The 19,392-nt window shown below is 42.8% G+C and overlaps 1 protein-coding gene across 1 annotated transcript in view; it reads left to right on the forward strand.

The window, feature by feature from the left end:
* Nucleotides 1–2,025: 2,025 nt before the first annotated feature.
* Nucleotides 2,026–19,392, forward strand: part of GPR156 (G protein-coupled receptor 156) — an 89,760-nt gene continuing 72,393 nt past the window's right edge. The window contains exon 1 of the mRNA XM_055315782.1: nt 2,026–2,147. The gene's annotated coding sequence lies outside the window, so the exon portion shown is untranslated. The remainder of the gene's footprint in view (nt 2,148–19,392) is intronic.

Raw genomic sequence — 19,392 nt, forward strand, 5'->3', positions numbered from 1 at the left:
GAGAAATAAAGAGGGGCATGAAAGACCCAGGGGCCATTCAAAGGATAGCAACTGACCCAGTTTAGTATAACTGGAACACGGGTGTTAAGTGGACAGAAGGTAGGAAGCTGGTTTGCAATTGTGAGAGTAGTTTAGAATTTATTCCATTGCAGAGGGAAGTTACTGCAAGTTTGGGTTTTGGCTGGGGGGATAGGTAAAGGTAAGAGGAATATTTTATCAGGAGAGCTAAGACATTCTTAGGTCTGTGTTGGGGGTGAGGAGAGACAGGAGGCAAGAAAACCAGTTAGGAAACTTAAAATGATTCAACCCAAGGTAATAAAAGTCTAACAAGAGCACCAACGTGGGAATGTATAGGAGGGAAAAGATTCCAGAAACAGACCTGAGGTAAATAGGGAAGGCCTTGGTGGAAGATGGAAAACCTTCTATTTCAATCTGAGAAAGAGAATGCTGGGATTGGATGTGGGGACCACAGCCAAAGATTCCAGTATCTTGCAGAATGTAGAGGGAACTGTGAGAATGATGACCTAAAAGCAGAGAGAAATTCTGAGGTAAAATAAAAGCTGCACAGAGATCAGAAAGACAAATCCTCAACACAGAACTATAGAGCCAAAGATCTAGGTCTGCTCTCTCAAGTTGGCTGTCCTAAGGAAAAGATGAACCCCAAAGCCTTAACTAGAGCGACACCCAAAGTGGAGGATCAGATGGGTCCTCCTTAGGTTGTTCATGTTCCAAATGAAAGTGTCGGAGGTATAGAATGAGTGCTCTGGAAAGTCCTGCAAAACAATCTCACACATAATTCTTGCTCTTGGGCAATCCGGCTTTTTGCTTAACTGCTTTTAGATAACCCTTGGCTCTCCAGTTTTCCTCTTATTTTCCTTCGGTAGAACCCTCCCTGTGAAAAGAATTCTTCTGAGTAACTTCGTGTATGAGACATCTCAGAATGTCACTAGGGTCCTGCTGGGGAGGGAGCGGCCCCAGCTGGCTTTCCTCCCTTCCCCCCTTGCCAGCCAAGGGTATCCTCAAGGCACTCCTAAACAGGTGGCATTTCCCAACCAGCATAAATACGTCTGAGATTTCAAACTAGAATAAATGGAAATATGAAAAGTCTAAACAGATTCCAGAGACCCTTTCCAGATCTCCCACCCTATGACTCCCTCAGGGTGTCTTAGACGCAGAGGCTCATCTTTGAATGAATGGACATCTGGTTTGTGGTTTCCTTCTAGCATTCCTGGGGAAAGTAACGCCCTCCTCTTTCTGATTATTAAGTAAGTACGAACCCAGGGCGCCTGGGTGGCTCAGTGCTTGAGCGTCTGCCTTCGGCTCAGGTCGTGACCCCGGGGTCTTGGGATGGAGTCCTACATTAGGCTCCCCACAGGGAGCCCGCTTCTCTCTCTGCCCCTCTCTCTGTGTCTCTCAGGAATAAATAGATAAAATCTTAAAAAAAGAAAAAGAAAATTAGGGCAGCCCGGGTGGCTCACTGGTTTAGCGCCGCCTTCAGCCCAGGGCGTGAGCCTGGAGACCCGGGATCGAGTCCCACGTCGGGCTCCCTGCATGGAGCCTGCTTCTCCCTCTGCCTGTGTCTCTGTCTCTGTCTGTGTCTCTCATGAATAAATAAATAAAATCTAAAAAACAAATTTTAAAAAATTAGTACTTAGCCGCGGTAAAGATTTTGGGAAACCTAGAGAGCATAAAACAAGAACACTACTTGGAGACCGCACGGCGGGAACCGAAGAGGAGCCCTGCGTGGAACCGTCTGAGCCCCGCTCCCCGCGCGCCGGTCCGGGGCGGCCGAGGGTCTCCTCAGACGCGGCGGCCGAGGCGGGGCTGAGGCGTCGCCAGGCCCGGAGCTCGGGGGCGGCGGCGCGTGGGGTCCGCGGGCCCGCGCGCCCTCGCCCCGGGCCCGACCTCGCAGCCAGCGCGGGGGCCGGCGCGCCACGCGGGGCGGCGCCAGGGGAGGGGCGGGAGGCGCGGCCCCAGCAGCGCCCCGGGCCGGAGGGCGGCGAGCGCCCCGCGCGGACCGCAGAGGCCGGCGCCGCCGCCCCGCCGCCTCCACGCCCGGCCCCCCGGCGCGGCCATGGGCGCGCCCCCACCCCCAGGCCCGGCGGACCCGAGAGAGCCCCGCGCGGCGCGGGAGGAGACGCGGTGAGGTGAGCAGTCGCCCTCGAGGATCCCGAGCGCGGGATTCGGCGGGAGCCCTCCTTGGACGCGACGTAGCCGCGGAACGTCAGACGCTGACAGGGAAGGGCACGGTCCCCTCCGGACCGCGGGCGGGCGGGCGGGCGAGCGACTCTCCGGCACCTGAGGCGAGCCCCGGGAGGCTCCTCGCGCGCGCCGGCGGCGGCCTCCTGAGGGGAGGGGGGGCGGGGGCTGCAGCCGCGGCGGTGGTGCCCAGTGAGCGGCAGCCTGCGAACGGCCGGGGAGCCCACAGCCGGGATCTCCCTCCACAGCCTCGTCACCGGCCCCGCAGGAGCGCGTCGACCCCGGGGCGCGGGGGGCGGGGGGGGGGGGAGGGCGCGCCCCGAAGTGTCGCCCCTGGCAGCCGGCCCTGCTCCGGGCAGAGGCCCTGCAGCACCCCTGCGAGCGCCCGTCTCTAACTCACCTGGAGGCCGCGTGTTAGGACCCGGCGTTTGCCCGGGGGCCGACCTGAGCCTACTGGGGGCCCCCCCCCCCCGCAGATGATGCGCCTCGTTTTGAAACCGGAGTTCTGTTCGCGTTTCAGAAGAGAAACCAGCAGGCGCTGACTCTCCCCTTTGTCGGCTGTCTAGGAACGAGCTTGCGTGAACAGCAGGCAAATTGCATCCTAGCCTTTCATGAAACGTCTTTCTTTTTATTTTATTTTAGTTTTTTTTATCTTTTACCTCTTTATTTTTTTGAATTTTTTTTATTGGAGTTCAATTATGAAACGTCTTTCTTGATATACAGTCCTTTAAACCAGGATCTAGGGGATAACATTGAATTATTGCATCCCCTAGATAAAAGCGAAAAGATTTTTTTTTTTTTTGAGTAGGGGTTAAAAGCTGGACAGACTGTTGAGTAGTTGTCTTAGGCAGCAAGGCCTGCAAAGGAAAATTAATGGTTCTCCCTCAATGGGGGCGTTCCGCACAGAAGGCCTTCCTGCAGGAGAGGTAGTGGTAGCAAGTCAGTTTGAGCCTGGAGAATAAAATGCGTTGGGCAGGCTTTACTTGAGTTAGGGATCTGTGAGCCTGGGGAGGGGGTGGTGGTGGTGGTGGTGGAGGGTGCTCTCTGGTCTCTGTTTTGGCAGCCTAATTCCACTTTCGGGCCACCATTGTCTCTGGAGTGCTCCTTGCATTAACCTTTCTCTTCTACCGCCAGCTTTTAGCTTCTCCCTCTGGCTCAATAAGTCTAGAGTTGAGCCTGGTCAGAGGCAGAGTTATGGTAGCCTGGGGATAGACAGCATCAAGGCCAGTGAAAGCAGAATTGTGGCCTAGGGGGATCTGAGGGGTGAATGGGATGAAGCCACAGACTTTCAGCCTAGAAGGCTCTCCAAAGAGTGGGAAAATAAGGATTGAGGGAAGGAGATTCTCTGGGGGAGGACAATAGGTGCTTACAACTTGTTTCCTGCTGAGGATTTTGATATTCCCCTTTTTTGTTGTTTGAACACAAGGGCATTTCCAGATGGGGTTGAGGGAGTGTGCCCTCCCACCGCACAAATGCACATTTTACTGCACTCCCTTGTAGGTTTCCAGAGAGTAATTAATTGGGGGCAGGGGGAGAGAGAAGAAAGAAGCCCCAAGACTTGCCAGAGAGACAATGGAACATGGGCTGGCTGGGGCAGAGAAGTTGGATCTGAAAGTTGGAATGTTCCACATTTAGTTAAAAATCAGAATCTTTATTTGGCAGAGAAGTGTTGAGGATTATAACTTTCATATTTAATTGCTGATTAATTTTGCCTAGTAAAGGACACAAATCCCTCTCTTTTCTTTTTATCTCCAACGATTTATTATGAAAAAATTTCCGACACAGGAAGAGTTACCCTGCCTTACTTTTTATGAATTTATAACCATCTTGATACATATATTTGTTAGTGAAAATCAGAGTCTGAAATCCAGAAACATGTGATCTGGCCCTAGACAGAGCTGGAATCAGAAGGCAGTTAAGAAACAGATGTGTAGGGACACCCGGGTGGTTCAGCGGTTGAGAGTCTGCCTTCGGCTCAAGTCATGATCCTGGGGTTCTGGGGATGAGTGCCCGTCGGGTTCCCGGCATGGAGCCTGCCTCTCCCGCTGCTCATGTCTCTGCCCATCTCTCTCTCTCTCTCTCTCTCTCTCTCTCTCTCTCATGAATAAATAAATAAAATAAATAAATAAATAAAATCTTTTTTAAAAAAAGAAATAGATGTGTGGGGGCACTTGGATGGCACAGCTGGTTAAGTGTCCCACTCTTGGTTTTGACTCAGGTCATGATCTCAGGGTTGTGAGATTGAGCCCACGTTGGGCTCCCCTGCTCAGCAGGGAATCTGCTTGGGATTCTCTCTCCCTGTATCTCTGCCTCTCCCTGCTTGTGTTCTCTCTCTCTCTCTAAAATAAATAAATAGAATCTTTTTTAAAAGAAAGAAATAGATGTATGAAGGATGTTAAGATTTTGAAGGGCACAAAATCTGGATCTTATTCTGACTTTTCCCTAAGAATAGGGCAGCTCCCTTACTTTCCTCCTTTTACCCATTATTAAAACATCAGTTAGATTGTGTTACTCCTCTGCTTACACTCTCTAATGGTTCCATTCACGTTTTGAATAAAATCCAACTCTCTTCCAGGGTTTACCAAAGCCTGATGCAATCTGACCTGTTTGACCTCATATTTTGTCACTCTTCCCCTCTCTTGTTCTTCCTTCTTCTCCCTGAGCACTCTTCCTTCAGATACTTGCACTGTTTCTGTCCTCAACTCATTCAGGTCTCTTTTCAGATGTGACCTCCTTGATCAGGGCTTCCCTGACCACCTGATCCAAAACAGGCCTTTGTCAGTCCCTGTCCTCTGACCTTGCCTTATTTCTTCATTGCTTTATCATTACCTGGAATTTTATAGTATAGCTGTTTCTTTGTTAATTGCCCAATATCCCCCCCACTCAAATGTTAGCTCCATAAGGACCAGAAATTTTTTTCTTGTCTTCATGGCTATATTCCTGTTTAGCATATTATAAGCACTTAATACATAATTGTTTAATTAATTAGGCAATTAAATGACACAAACAAGGCATTAACTCCCATAAAGGTTGTAGAATTCTTGGTAAAATACTAGAAGTTCCTTTTAGGTAATTCGAGTCAATCAATATTTTATAGGTAAATGATGATCCTGGAGATCAGTGGCCTCTTGTATCCTCACAGTGCTTCTAAGCTGAATCCTTGCTAGAAGCTCAGCCAGTTTTGACAAACTCACATTCTGAACAAGGGACAAAAAATTTCAATCCCAGAAATTTCCCTCATGCCCCTCTCTGGTCATCTGCACCATCCAGAAGCAAATTTTGTTATGATCCATGTTATCATAGATCTGTTTTTGCATTCTTGAACACCCGTGGAAGTGCATTCACACTGATGTACTTTTGCATTTGACTTATTTTTGCTCAACATGATGTCTGAGATTCATCTGTGTTGTTGAATATATTGGTTGTTCATTTCTTTTTATTTCAAGATAATATTTCATCATGACTATCTACCTACCATATGCTTATCTATTCTCTTACTGATGGGCGCTTGGGGTGTTTCCAATTTAGGACTTTTTAAAATAAAGCTGCCATAAATATTCTTACAGGATCTGCTTCATCTTGAGTCCTGTGTACTTTATTTGAAAATCTTTGTGCCAGCTGTGCTGAGGGAAGTGTGGCAAGCTTACTGGGGCTGTGACTGATGTTGCAGTGAGTGCCTTCTCTAGACAGCTCCACTGGGCACTGGCTTACTTCCCACTCCAGAGAGAGAACATTTGGAAAATGAATGTCCATGCAAACTGGGGAGACCTCAGGAACATTTTCAGTGTTTTTCGATCCTTATATGGGACTCTATAAAATGCCTGCTGCCATTGCTCTTATGTTCCCTTTCTCCTCTCAGCTCCCTACCCCCGTACAAGTTGACTCTAATCAGCCACTCAACATTATGCTATCAGGGAGTTTAAATATTTATGAGCAAGAGTCTTATTCAGAGCCTGATAAAATATTTATGTGTTTCCATGGGGCATTGGTTTCCATCTAGACTTCTCAAGGTGTTTTTCTGAGGCACTTGTCATAATCATGAGATATTCAGACAGAGATAGATGATATAGCCAGAGAATAGCTGGTTATTGAACCCCACCTTGCAGCATACCCTGCTTTGCAGAGGTGCGGGAGGATGAGCACACAGAAAAAAAATAGGCATTAGTGATCTCTGGATCAAGAGAAAGACGGTGTGTGTTGTTGAAAATGGATTGAAAAAAGAAGGGCCTGCTAATATAGCACTGCTAAAGATGTGAATCCAGAGGGGATTGTGGTAAAGAACCTGTTAGAATGAGGAAGAATTAATGAAGGTGAGATGCATTCATTCCAGATAGAAGCATGAAGGAACCAGCCTGTAAAAGACATAGTCTGTTTGACACTGATGTAGACAAGGCTCATATATGACAACTATTCTGAATGCTATAATTATCACAACTTATGAAACTATGGGGAAGGTATGGAGGCTAGCCAGGGTTTCCAGGTGGAGAGCAAAGAACTAGCTATTTCAGGAGGGATTGTTATTTTCCTCCAAGGAAGAAGTGTCTTTTGAGTAGAGTTCTGGAGGAGGTGTGGTGCTTTGACTGGCAGCTGTAGTTGGAAGAACTGTTCCCTGAAAGACAGTAACTTGAGCCAGTATTCGGTATTCGAGTCCGGGCCAAAGTGCTGGTGCAGTTTGAGTGAGGTAAAGAGGTGGAGAGGGTCAGGTCAGGGCAGATTTTCAGTAAGAGATAAAGCAGGAGAACTATAGGCCAGCTTGTCAAGAACACGAGAGTATGGACTTTAATCTGTTTGTTGTAGGGAACCATGTAACTTTTGACCAGAGACTGGGTCAAAATTTGAGCAATTCCTGGGAGATGCATCCAACCCAGGCAAGACTTTGAGGTCTGTTTATGTCCAAGGCGCTTCCAGATTATTTTCCTGTGTCCAGTCCAGTCTAGAGACTGTGCAGTCTAATCTAGAGGAAGCAAATGAGAGGGAAGGAAGATTCATTCAATATACTCCTAGGATTGACCAGAAATAGGTCTCACCAGCTACCTTCTTTCCCCATATAACATACTCAGAATGTGCCAAGTCAAACTGAATTCATAGGCTATATGTATGCTTATCCTCTGCTCTTCTCCATGGCCACTTTGCCTCTTAGGGAGAATTGAGAGGATCTAAGTATGCCTTTAATACCTGAACCCAAATCTGGGTCAGTGTACTTCAGATGTGGGTTGCCAGGCAACAGAGGATGAAGCAGTGAGGCTGTCAGACCATCGCTGCAGAATGCAAGCCTGCTTTGACCAGGCTACCAGGCAGTGACCAGAGAGGCGACTGGCAGTAGAAGGTGGAAGTCATGCAGATTGATAACCTATAGGTAGAGCTGCCTGGCCCCCTTCACCTGTATTCTCCCTTCATATTGTAAGTTTCTATTCAAAAGTTTCCCCAAGATGTTTACTTTTTAGCTCATAATGAAAATAGGGAGGGAGATAGTGAAGAGTGTTAAGCCTTTCAGCATCTGTACTTTATGATGTTTGTAATAAGGAAGAGATCATTGTAGAAATAATGGCTCTGAGGAATTCAGTTTTCAGTGCTGCAATGGGGAGCTTTGCATAGATATAGATCAGCAGAAAGTTCTGGGGTTCTGATGGAAAGAAGTGATTTCTTGGTATGAGGACAAGGAAGAGCACAGGAGGGCCTCTTAGAGAAACTTCAAGATTCTGTCCAGAGCTTTGTTGGTTGAAATTGCTCTCTTACTGCCATGGATACCTGTTCCAGAGTGACAGTGGGAATACCCAGGAAAGAGTGCTCTGGGCTTTCTCACTGCCATGTGTCTATGCTGCAGTGTCACACTGTCTTGGCGCTGCCAGCTATCCATCCTGAGTCTCCAAGGGTAACTGGGGAGACCTTGAGAGAAAAGACAGAAGTGGATGTCTTAACTAGGGAAATGGTAAGGGCCTGAAGATGTGGTCTGGACTGGCAGTGTGGTAAGGGTCTAAAGTAATGGTCGAGCAAGACTCCAGACCAACAAGGTTCTTCTTGCCTCTAATCTGATATATTTCTGGTTTTCTGCATGAAGTGGAGTCTTCTAAAGGCCATATCATCTGGAGTATTTACTCTGAACATGTGAACAGAATGCATGCTTAATTGAGTGTCTTTTCCAAATTTTGATGATTCTCTGATTGTCCCCAGGCTGGTGATGACTGTCTGCTTTTTTATGCTGTTAGGATAAACCCAGAAGATCCAATAAAGAGGGAACAGAAAAAGTAATATCAGGAGACAGGGAAGGGAAGAGGAATAGTGGCCTGCTGGGATCCTAGGTACCCAATTACCTGCAAGTGAAAAGTGGGAATGAAAGAAGATCAAATAACTACCCAAGGGGATCTTTACATGCAAATGTTGCTGATTTCCAACGCAGCCATAAGGAGAAAAGCAGGCCTGAGACACGAAGGCTCCTGTCGCAGTTAGTCTGAGGAATATGAATACCAGCTTGACGCACAGAACACATAGCCACACCACAGCTGTGCAGAATGATAACAGTAACATGCTGTCCAAACCCCTTTTCCACTTCACATATTCTCTCATATTTATTTGTAATATTAGGTAATATATGTAAGACATTCATCTACACTTGTGAAGCTACACAATGCAGACCTGCTCTAAAAAGGGAGGAAAAATAAAATAAGGTGAAAAGAAGAAATTGAACTCTCAGAAACAAACTGAGGGTTGCTGGAGGGGTGGTGGGTGGGAGGATGGGGAAACTAGGTGATGGGCTGTAAGGAGGGCACTTGATGGAATGAGCACTGGGTATTATATGCTACTGATGAATCACTAAATTCTGCCCTGAAACTAGTAATACACTATATGTTAACTAAGTTGAATTTAAATAAAGAATTAAAAAGAAAAAGTAAGTATAATGACAAAAAGAAACTATTCCAAAATATTATCAGTGGCAGGATTATAAATGATTACTTTTTTAAAAAAATGTAACCATATTTTCCATGAACGCTGTAGCATTTCTATGATAATCAGGAAACATTGAATAAAAAATCTATTAAAGAAGGTAAGTAGAGAAATAGAAGAAGAGGCATGGGTATAAGACAGTAGGATTGTTCAAGAAGAGAAAAAAGATGTTGAAAGATGAATGAGTGGTCAAAAAAGTTAGTTCTTGGGATGCCTGGGTGGCTCAGCAGTTGAGCAGACATCTGCCTTTGGTTCAGGGTGTGATCCCAGGGTCCAGGATCAAGTCCCACATTCAGCTCCTTGTGTCTAGCCTGCTTCTCCTCTTCCTGGGTCTCTGCCTCTGTTTGTGTGTGTCTCTCTCATGAATAAATAAATAAAATCTTTTTTTAAAAAAAGTTCTTCACAGGCTGCTAGCACATTATTTTATTACTGAATATCGTATATCTATTACCCCTCAGAAGGTCTGGAAGCTTCTATCAGCATGAAACCAAATACAAAAACTGAGCCAAGTGTCACTCCTCCAGGGCTTTAATTCTGTCCTGTGGGTAAGAATTGGAAGGCCCACAACTAACTTCCAGTGGTCCTCAAAGAATCTTCCACCAAAGCTCTAACACAGAACACTTCAAAGCTGGGCAGCAGCATCTTTCCCACAGAGTTTAATATTTATCCCCGCAGAGGCTGGGCCAGGCTTATGGCTCTCATCTCTGAAGTATGGAACAGAAGCCAACAAAGGCTGTCAGGAGTTGGAGTAGTGGGATTTCTCCAGACAAAAGCCTGTTCTATTCTCATCCATGCTTCTGTTGGCTGCTTACTGGCTCGGGCAGCCCCTTGGGAGGCTCTGTGGCTGAGGCTTTGGAGAGGTACCTATAGTTTTCATTTCACAGCCACTGGCCTTCTCCAGGAGCACTGTCAAGTCTGTGCTCTAATTGGCTGTTGTTTAGGGACACAAGGTGAGGCCTCTCTCTGAGAGCAGTAGTTACTATTTACCTCTCCCCACCAGGATCGATTTAAAGTAAATGCCAGAGCAAATTTAAAACAAACCCCACTGAACTCTGGGGTCTGGCATTACTTGTAATTATAGTCAGTAAATCCTTTTTATATTTTAAATTTATTACATTTTTAAATTCTAAAAGCAATACACACTCGTTGTAACCAGTCTTGTAATTTAGTAGTCTATAAAGAAGATGTTATTAATGTCCCCCTCTTCTTCCCTCTATCTACCTGACAAAACCACTTTAAAATTTAATGTGAATTCCTTCACTCCTTTTCTATGTTCAAATATGTAGTTATTTTTTATTTAATATGTAAATGAGATCATATAATACCATTTATTCTGTTACTTGTTTCATTTTGTTATATTATGTACATTATTCTACATATATAAATTGATCAAATTTCTTATTTTTAATAGTTACTTAATATTTCTTTGTAGAAGTTACATAATTTTTCCCATGATCTCTATAATGATAGATATTCCGGTTTCCCTCCATTTTTTTTACACAACAAATTATGCCACAGTAAACATCTTACATGTATCCTTACACTTTGGTTTCCATTTCCATAGGTAGATTCCCCAAACTGGCATTTCTGGGCCAAAGGGAATACTACACACAATTTTACTTCTCTTGTGGGTTTCTCTTACAGCAATTGTTTCCCCCTCTTCTTTTGTCTTCTTCTCCCCTCTCCCACAGCCTTTCTTCAGAGGAGCCTGTGTCTTTAGGCAGGAGAGCCCTGCAGTGAGAACTCCTACTTGCCAAGTGGAAGGATTATATTAGCTCAGTGGGAAACGGGGTCTGCAGTGTCTTGGTTGCATTGTGTGTCTATTGCTTCTGGTTGGCCAGACTGTTTACAGTTCCCCTTGCTCATTTATTCCGTGCTGTGGAATTATACATGGTCTTCATCTGTGGTAGGAGCAGTGTGATCAGTTTTTTTTTGGGGGGGGGCTTTCAGAGAAAATAGGCTGTTACAATACTTTCTCACAACATCATATCTGCTATGTTCCTTTTTATGTCTTTTCTTTAATGGTAGAATTGAGAAAAGTTATTCAATTCTATCCCAATTGTTTCCCTCTATTTTGAGGGATTTGGGATTTGGGGATTTTATGAGTATGTAGTCAATCAACTACAACTGATTATTTGACATGAGGATAATTAGTTAAGAAGGTAGGGGTCTTGGAGCTTAAGGATCAGTGCCAAGCAACAGATGTGAACATTTTTAAACAAATGATTTTAACAAACCTGGTATTAGGAGCGAACTTCCCAGCACCACTTGGCTTTCGGTTTTAGTTTTACTGTTATTTGGATGTGAAACTGTAGTCTGGCCCACCAGACCAGAGAGGAGTGGGATTCCCATCACACCAGGGCTGGAGAAAATAGTCGAGAAGCCTGAAGGGAAGCTGGTGAGTACAAACAAGTGAATTACAAAATGCAAACTAACAAAATAGAAGTAAATGAGATTTTATAATCCTCAGATAAAGGCTGCTATGTGACCAGGGACCTATGAGCTCATAGACACTTTATAGAAATTTGTGATCTCTAATTCTTATTAGAAACCCAGTTGTGAGTCTGTGTTCAGAATGCAAACATTAGCTAAATAGAGGGAAAGAAATTATGTTCTATGGCAGACATTTTGCTGTTGGCACTCGTAACACATACTGCAACTTTTACTCAGTAGCTTTGAAATGGATTTCTGTGCCCTAGACTGAAAACTAAAGGAAGAAAAGAAAAACCAGAATAGAAGTTATTGCAATGAATTTCTAAGGAGAAATCTTAACTTTAGTTTGAACTTGTATAAACCTGTAGAATGAGCATTAGGCTTTGTGTTAACACATGCTTTTATGGAAACTTTTAATTTTCAAATACACACTGACCAGTAATAATGATAGTAAAACCAGTCCCTATAATAGGTTTGTCTTTTATAACTTAGGAATTCTGTAATGTATCCTAATTGGTCTCATAGTTAATAGTAAGGTTAGTTATATCTTATACTGTTTGCACTGTCATTTGTGTCTGTAAAGATGATCTTTAAACAGCTTGGTCTTGTCAGTAAAAAAAAAATTTAAGGTTAAACATATTACAAGACATTAAGCATCTGTGTCTGGCTATAATGGACTATCTGGTAGCAGTGTGCTGCTCCTGTTGAGGACTTCCAGAAAAAGCTAGGTTTTATTTTATTTTTTAAAATATTTTCTAAGGATTATTTATTTATTTGAGAGAAAGAACGAGTGTGCAAGTAGGGGGAGAAGCAGAGGGAGAGGCACAAGCAAACTCCATGCTGAGTGTGGAGCCCTACGTGAGGCTCAGTCTCACAACCCTGAGCTCATGACCTGAGCCAAAATGAAGAATTGGATGCTTAACTGACTCAGCCATCCAGGTGCCCCGAAAGATAGATTTTAAAAATTTAGTTGATTTCATAAAAGACCTAAGGCAGCCAGAACTTAAGAGCTAACCCATATAAAGTGCCCCACATACTAGGTTGCTTTTTCCTTGAGACATTTACTATTTACTGAGTAACAGGTGAGGAGGAGCTAAGATTCCCAAGCAAAAGGCAGCTGCTAAGAGAAAAGCTGAGCAGAACATTCTACCGTCTGATGAGAGACAGAATTAGCCCAATAATCGGAGCAATTTTCCTTCCAAGTTGTTCGCCAGTTTATAAGTAGCACAGATGAAGAGGTAAACAAGCCAAACAGAAAGCAGATGCTAAAAAAGCCAAGAAGCTAATCATAGGTACTTACAGTCTTACTGTGCTGGGGAGATAAAAATTGGAGTGTGGGGTTCACCAAGGTGGAAGAGCCTGAAAGACACTGTAATGGTTACATTCTTATCTGTTTTAATGAGTCACAGGATGCCCAGATATCTGGTTAAACATTATTTGGGGGTATATCTCTGAGATTTCTGAAAGAGATTGGCATTTGAATTGGTGAACTGAATAAAGCAGTAGGTCTTCCCGGACGTAGGTGAGGATCATCCAATTCATTGAGGGTCTATATAGAACAAAGTGGCAGAGAAAGGTTAAAAGTTTTCTCCCTGACAGTTTGAGATGGACATTGATTTTTCTCCTGTCGTTGGTGCTCTTGGTTCTCAGGCTTTCGCACTTGGACTGGCATATATACCATCAGCGTTCTGATCCATAGGCCTTCAAACTATGCTGCCAGCTTTCCTGGGGCTCCAGCTTGTAGACAGCTGATCATAGAGTTTCTCAACCTCCTTATTTCCATGAGCCAGAACTTTATAATAAATCTCTTCTATTGATACATAAAATGTTGGTTTTGTTTCTCTGGAGGACCCTAACTAATACAAACATCCTAAGCTCTCAGTTGGGACTTCTAAAGAGCTATGTCTAGGAGTTAGCGCAGAAATAGACCTGGTCTTATTGAAATTGAAATATAATTCCTAATCAGGTCAAAATCAGATTGGATTAAAATTATTTGTTTTTATTCTAGCACTCTAGAAAACATAAATAACATATTCATTGGAGAAAAAAATGACCCAGAACTACTATATTTTCATTAAATGGTTTCTGATATTTGGTGAGACAAAACAAAAGCAGGCATACTAAAAATACAGTTTCTGGAATATGGTGCAGAAAGAGAGAATGCAGACTGCTTGAGTTGAGAAAACAGTTTCAAGTCCAGGGAGACCAAGGCAGCTGGAGTTTACAGGACAGAGTATCAAAGGGAAGAGTACACAGAGAATTCCAGAGATCCCTACACAGTACACCAAGCATGAAATGGAGTACTGGTCAACACATGCCTGTAAGGAAACTACCTAGAGATGGAAAAAGAACCATTCAAAAGGATTAGAGGAAAAAATACTTGCTGCCCATCCAGGGCTGTCCCACTGACCATACTAGAAAAGCTAATAACTCAGAGGGTATTGGGTAGTGTGCTCTGAGAGATGATGCCTTCACAGTGGGGAATAATTAGCCCTACACTGAGCACTGCTCTGATCTTGCCTAACATCTTAAAAGGAGACCCAAAGGGACCAAACTATTCCCAATTAATTTAACTGCATGCCAGAACAATGTTCAAGAATATTTAGAGGATATGAATCTAATATTATGTGTAACTGGAATGGCCCTAGAGGACACAGAAAAATATTTGAAGAGATAATGAGTGAAACATTTTCAACAAAGACAAGGATAGCAGTGATTTCTCATCAGAAATGATGCAGATGAAAAGGCAGTGAAACAACATCTTTAAAGTACTGGAAAAAAAAATACCCCAAAACCTTTCAACCTAGAATCCTATGCCCAGTGAAAGTATCTTTCAAAACAAAGGCAAAATAAAGACTTTGTCAGATATATAAAAGCTGAAACAATTCATCACCGACAGATGTGCACTACAAGAAATGGTAAAGGAAGTTCTTCTAGCAGAAGGAAATGATATCAGTAGGAAATATGAATCTATAAAAAAAAAAAAGAAAGAACACCAGACATGGTAACTACAATTATTTGTCTTATGATTTAAACCTCTTTTAAAATACAATTGACAGCTTAAAGAAAAATAAACAATATGGGGTTTATAATGTATGTAAAAGGAAATGTATGAAAATGAGTACAAAGGCTAAGAAGGAGATATGGAAGCATATTGTTATACTACATGTGAACTGATACGGTATCATCTGAAGATAGACTGTGACAAATTAAGATGTACCCGTAAACACAAAAACAATCACAAAATAAAACAAAGAAGCATAGCTAATAAGCCAACAGAGATAAAATGGAAACATGAAAATACTCAACTTGCCTATGAGATGTCAGAAAAGGAGGAAAAAAAGGAACAAAGAGGGATAAATAAAAAATAATAGCAACATAATGCATTGAAACTTAAATATACCAATAACTACTTTAGATATAAATGATCTCAACACTTCAACTAATGAGCAGAAACTGCCAGAGAGGATTTTTTTAAAAAGCAGTGTGAGCAATATACTATGTACAAGAAACACACTTTATATATTATGACACAAATAAAGGATGGAAAAGTTTACCATGCTAACACACTAATCAAAATATAGATTGCAGAGCAAAAAATATTACTATAAATAAAGAAAAGTGTTTCATAATGATAAAATAGGGACGCCTGGGTGGCTTAGCAGTTGAGCTCCTGCCTTCGGCCCAGGGCGTGATCCTGCGGTCCCAGGATTGAGTCCCACATTGGGCCCCCTGCATGGAGCCTGCTTCTCCCTCTGCCTGTGTCTCTGCCTCTCTCTTTGTGTCTCTCATGAATAAATAAATAAAATCTTTTAAAAAATAGTCAATTCATCAAGAAGATATACCAGTATTAAACATTTATGCAGGGATCCCTGGGTGGCGCAGCGGTTTGGCGCCTGCCTTTGGCCCAGGGCGCGATCCTGGAGACCTGGGATCGAATCCCACATCAGGCTCCCGGTGCATGGAGCCTGCTTCTCCCTCTGCCTGTGTCTCTGCCTCTCTCTCTCTCTGTATGACTATTGTAAATAAATAAAAAAAATAAAAAAATAAAAAATAAACATTTATGCACCTAACAGCTTCAAAATATGTGAAGTAGAAATGCTATGACTTCAAAGAAAAATTGATGAATTCATAATAGTACTACAACATTTCTTTTTTAAAAGAGATTTTATTTTTATTTTTTTATTTTTTAATTTTTTTTTATTTATGATAGTCACAGAGAGAGAGAGAGAGAGGCAGAGACACAGGCAGAGGAAGAAGCAGGCTCCATGCACCTGGAGCCCGACATGGATCTCCAGGATCAGGCCCTGGGCCAAAGGCAGGCGCTAAACTGCTGCGCCACCCAGGGATCCCTAAAAGAGATTTTATTGATTGATTGATTGATTGATTGATTGATTGACAGTGTGAGCTGGGAAGGGGCAGAGGGAAAGGATGAAGAGAATCTCCAGCAAGCTCCATGCTCAGAGATCCCCTGGGGGTTTCGTCTCACCACTCTGAGGTCATGACCTCAGCCAAAATCAAGGGTTGGATGTTCAACTGACTAAGCCACTCAAGGCACCCCTGTAGTCCAAAATTTCATTGGCTTCTTCTCAGTTATGGATATAAGAAGATAGAAAATAATTAAAGATATGGAAGAAGAAGCCTACAGAATCATCTTGACCTCATTGATCTTTACCTATCAACAGCAAAATATTCATTCCTTTCAAGTGCACATGGAACATTTCAATAGACCATATTTTAGGCCATAGAACAATTCTCAGTACATTTAAAAGGATTCAAGTCATACAGAGTATGTCCTTGACCACAATAGAATTAGTTAAGAAACTGATAACAGAAATCATCAAATATTTGGAAAATTATATAATACACTTCAAAATAGCTCATGAGTCAAAGAAGAAATCAAAAGAGAAGTTAGAAATTATTTTGGACTGAAGGAAAATGAAAAGAAATGTATCAAAAACAGTACTTAGGTGAAAATTTATAGTGCTTGAGGGTTTGTAAGAAGAAAAGTCTCAAATTAATATTCTCAGCTTCCATCCTAAGAAACTAAAACAAAAAGAGGAAATGAGACCCAAAGTAAGCAAAGAAAGTAATGAATATCAGCAGAAATCAGTAAAATAGACTTTAAAAACCCAATAGAGATCAATGAAAGCAAATGCTGATTGATTGTGACTATGAATAAAATCAATAAGCCTCTAGCCAGATTGATAGGATAAAAAGAGAGCAGACACAATTTACTAATGTTATGAATTGAAGAGGTGACATCACTATAAATTCTATAGATATTATAGAAACTCTGTTCCAATAATTCTATCAACTTAGGTAAAATGAACAGATTCCTTGAAAGAAAAAAACTACCAAAGTTCATTCAAGAAATATTAGAGAAAAAAAAAAGAAAAAAAGAAAGAAATATTAGAGAATATAAAAGCCCACATCTATTTTTTTAAAATCTCAGCAGGGACGCCTGAGTGGCTCAGTGATTGAGCATCTGCTTTTGGCTCAGGTCGTGATCCCAGAGTCCTGGGATTGAGTCCTGCATCGGGCTCCCCACAGGGAGCATGCTTCTCCCTCTGCCTGTCTCTGCCCCTCTCTCTGTGTCTCTCATGAATGAATAAATAAAATCTTAAAAAAAAAAAGTCTCAGCAAACAAGGAATAGAACTCCTTGCAGTCTCTCCTTTTGCTGTCCTGCCCACTGCTTCTTTGCTGTATTTTCAATACACTTCTGTCTCCTTTGCTCTGCCCTTGGATGAATTCACCACCCACACATCAGCCTCCACTCCATCGCCTCCCCCCACACATTTGGTGGAGCCCATACAGGGGACCCTCTGCCAGCTTAGGACTTTCCTTAGATTCTCTGGGAATTTCTTGAGACTTCCCCCTCAGTGGACCAACTCTAGTACTCCTTGGAGAACTAACCACCTCCGGGAGACATTACTCCTCAGTGAGGTTACAGCCCCAGGGGGAACCAGAGGGACTGCCCTTGCCCGAAAAGAGTAAGGGACTTCCCCTCTTGCACTTTGGAGGAATCCTTCCCTCTGTCTCTTTTCTCTTCTCAGCCCTTCAGAGGTCTAACCCTACTACTCCTCAGACAACTGAAGATCTCTAGCCAAGGCAGCTCCCCGTATGGTATGGAGGTCTGAGGTGAACAGGTCAGACTGCCCATGCCTGACGAGGCAGAGGACCCCTTTCCTGGCCTCTCCCACTCCATTCCCGAGGTCTCCATTCCCAACGTACTCAGCAGTTGGCAGTAGAAGCTCCTCCAGGAATCTGCACACATTGTGGACTAGTTGGGACCCTTTCCTGACACTGGCTCACTCTCAGACACCTTGCTTCTTTCAGCCTTCTGCACCACCACCTGCCACCTGCTTTTTTCCTTTGTTCTTGCAGATCCAGCCACCATCTTGATCTGTAGGCAAAATACATTCCTACTTGTCTGAGTGAATCTAACAATTCCATATACAAATTATGATTCAACAAGGATTCCAGCCCATGCCATCAGAGGGCTCCCCCCCCCCAAATCCCATGGACCTGGCCACCGGTGAATTTCACTCACATTGCCAGTCAGCATGTTAGTAACTACTCAGAACCCCTGATGGACTGACAAGTTTAGGTAGGGACAGCTCACCCCCCCATCCAGCATGAAACAACTGCAGAAGATGAGACCTTTGCCCAAATGCCAAAGATTTGTTGTTGATCTGTCAAGGGAGAACGCAGGGGCCACTTTTAGGCAACAGGTTTGAGCAATGGAAACCTGAGTAAGGTTTTAAAAAGATTAAAAAAAAAAAAGGCCCCCAGCGAATTCACAGGGCTGAATGCAAACAGGTTCACTAGGCAACCCACCTCAAAATATCCATAAGACCTAGCTGACCAATGGGCTACTTACAACTAGGCACAAGAAGATTCTATACATTCCTATACCTCCTCAGTCTCCCCCTTAATTATACTCCTCCACTACCACTGCCTCATAACAGACAGTCTCCTTTGCTATCCTGCCTCTGATGTCTTGCAGTGTATTCAATGAACTTCTATCTCCATAAGTAAATAAAGAACTTCCTTAACATGATAAAGGGAATCTATAAAAAACCTGCATCTAATACTCTATTTACTGATAAAAGACCAAATACTTTCTCCTTAAGTTCAGGAACAACACAAAGATGACTACTCTTACTCATTCTTTCAACATTATCTTGGAGGTCCTAGCCAGTACAATGTAGTAAAAAAAAAAAAAAAAAGTAATAAATGAAAAGCATCCAGTTTGGAAACAAAGAGTTAAAACCCCCTTTATTTGCATGTAACCTGATCTTCTATATAGAAAATTCAATGGAATCTACAAAAGAGCTACTAGAACTATTACATAAGTTTAGCATGATTGCAAGAATACAGTATCAATATACAAACATCAATTGTGGAGATATATAATGTTAAACAAGGACAATTCAAAGTAAAAAATTATAATAGCATAAATATATGAAATACTTAGGGATATATCTGATAAAAATTATGTAAGAGCTATACACTGAAAACTACAAAACCTTTCTGAGAGAAAAAAAGACCTTGAATAAATGGAGAGATAGACCCTATTCATGGATGGTATGAATTGAATGTTTGTATCCTCCTCAAGTTCATTTGTTGAAATCTAGTCCTCACTGTGATGGTTATTGGAGGCAGGGCCTTTGGGAAGTAATTCAGTCATGAGGATGGAGCCCATATAAATGGGATTAGTGCCCTTAAAAGAAGAGGCCAGAGATCTAGGTAATTCTCTTTCCATCATGTGAGGATACAAGTCCACCATCTGTAAACTGGAAGAGGGCTCTCAC

The sequence above is a fragment of the Nyctereutes procyonoides genome, unplaced genomic scaffold (genome assembly GCF_905146905.1).
Source record: "Nyctereutes procyonoides isolate TBG_1078 unplaced genomic scaffold, NYPRO_anot_genome, whole genome shotgun sequence".
NCBI lineage: Eukaryota > Metazoa > Chordata > Mammalia > Carnivora > Canidae > Nyctereutes > Nyctereutes procyonoides.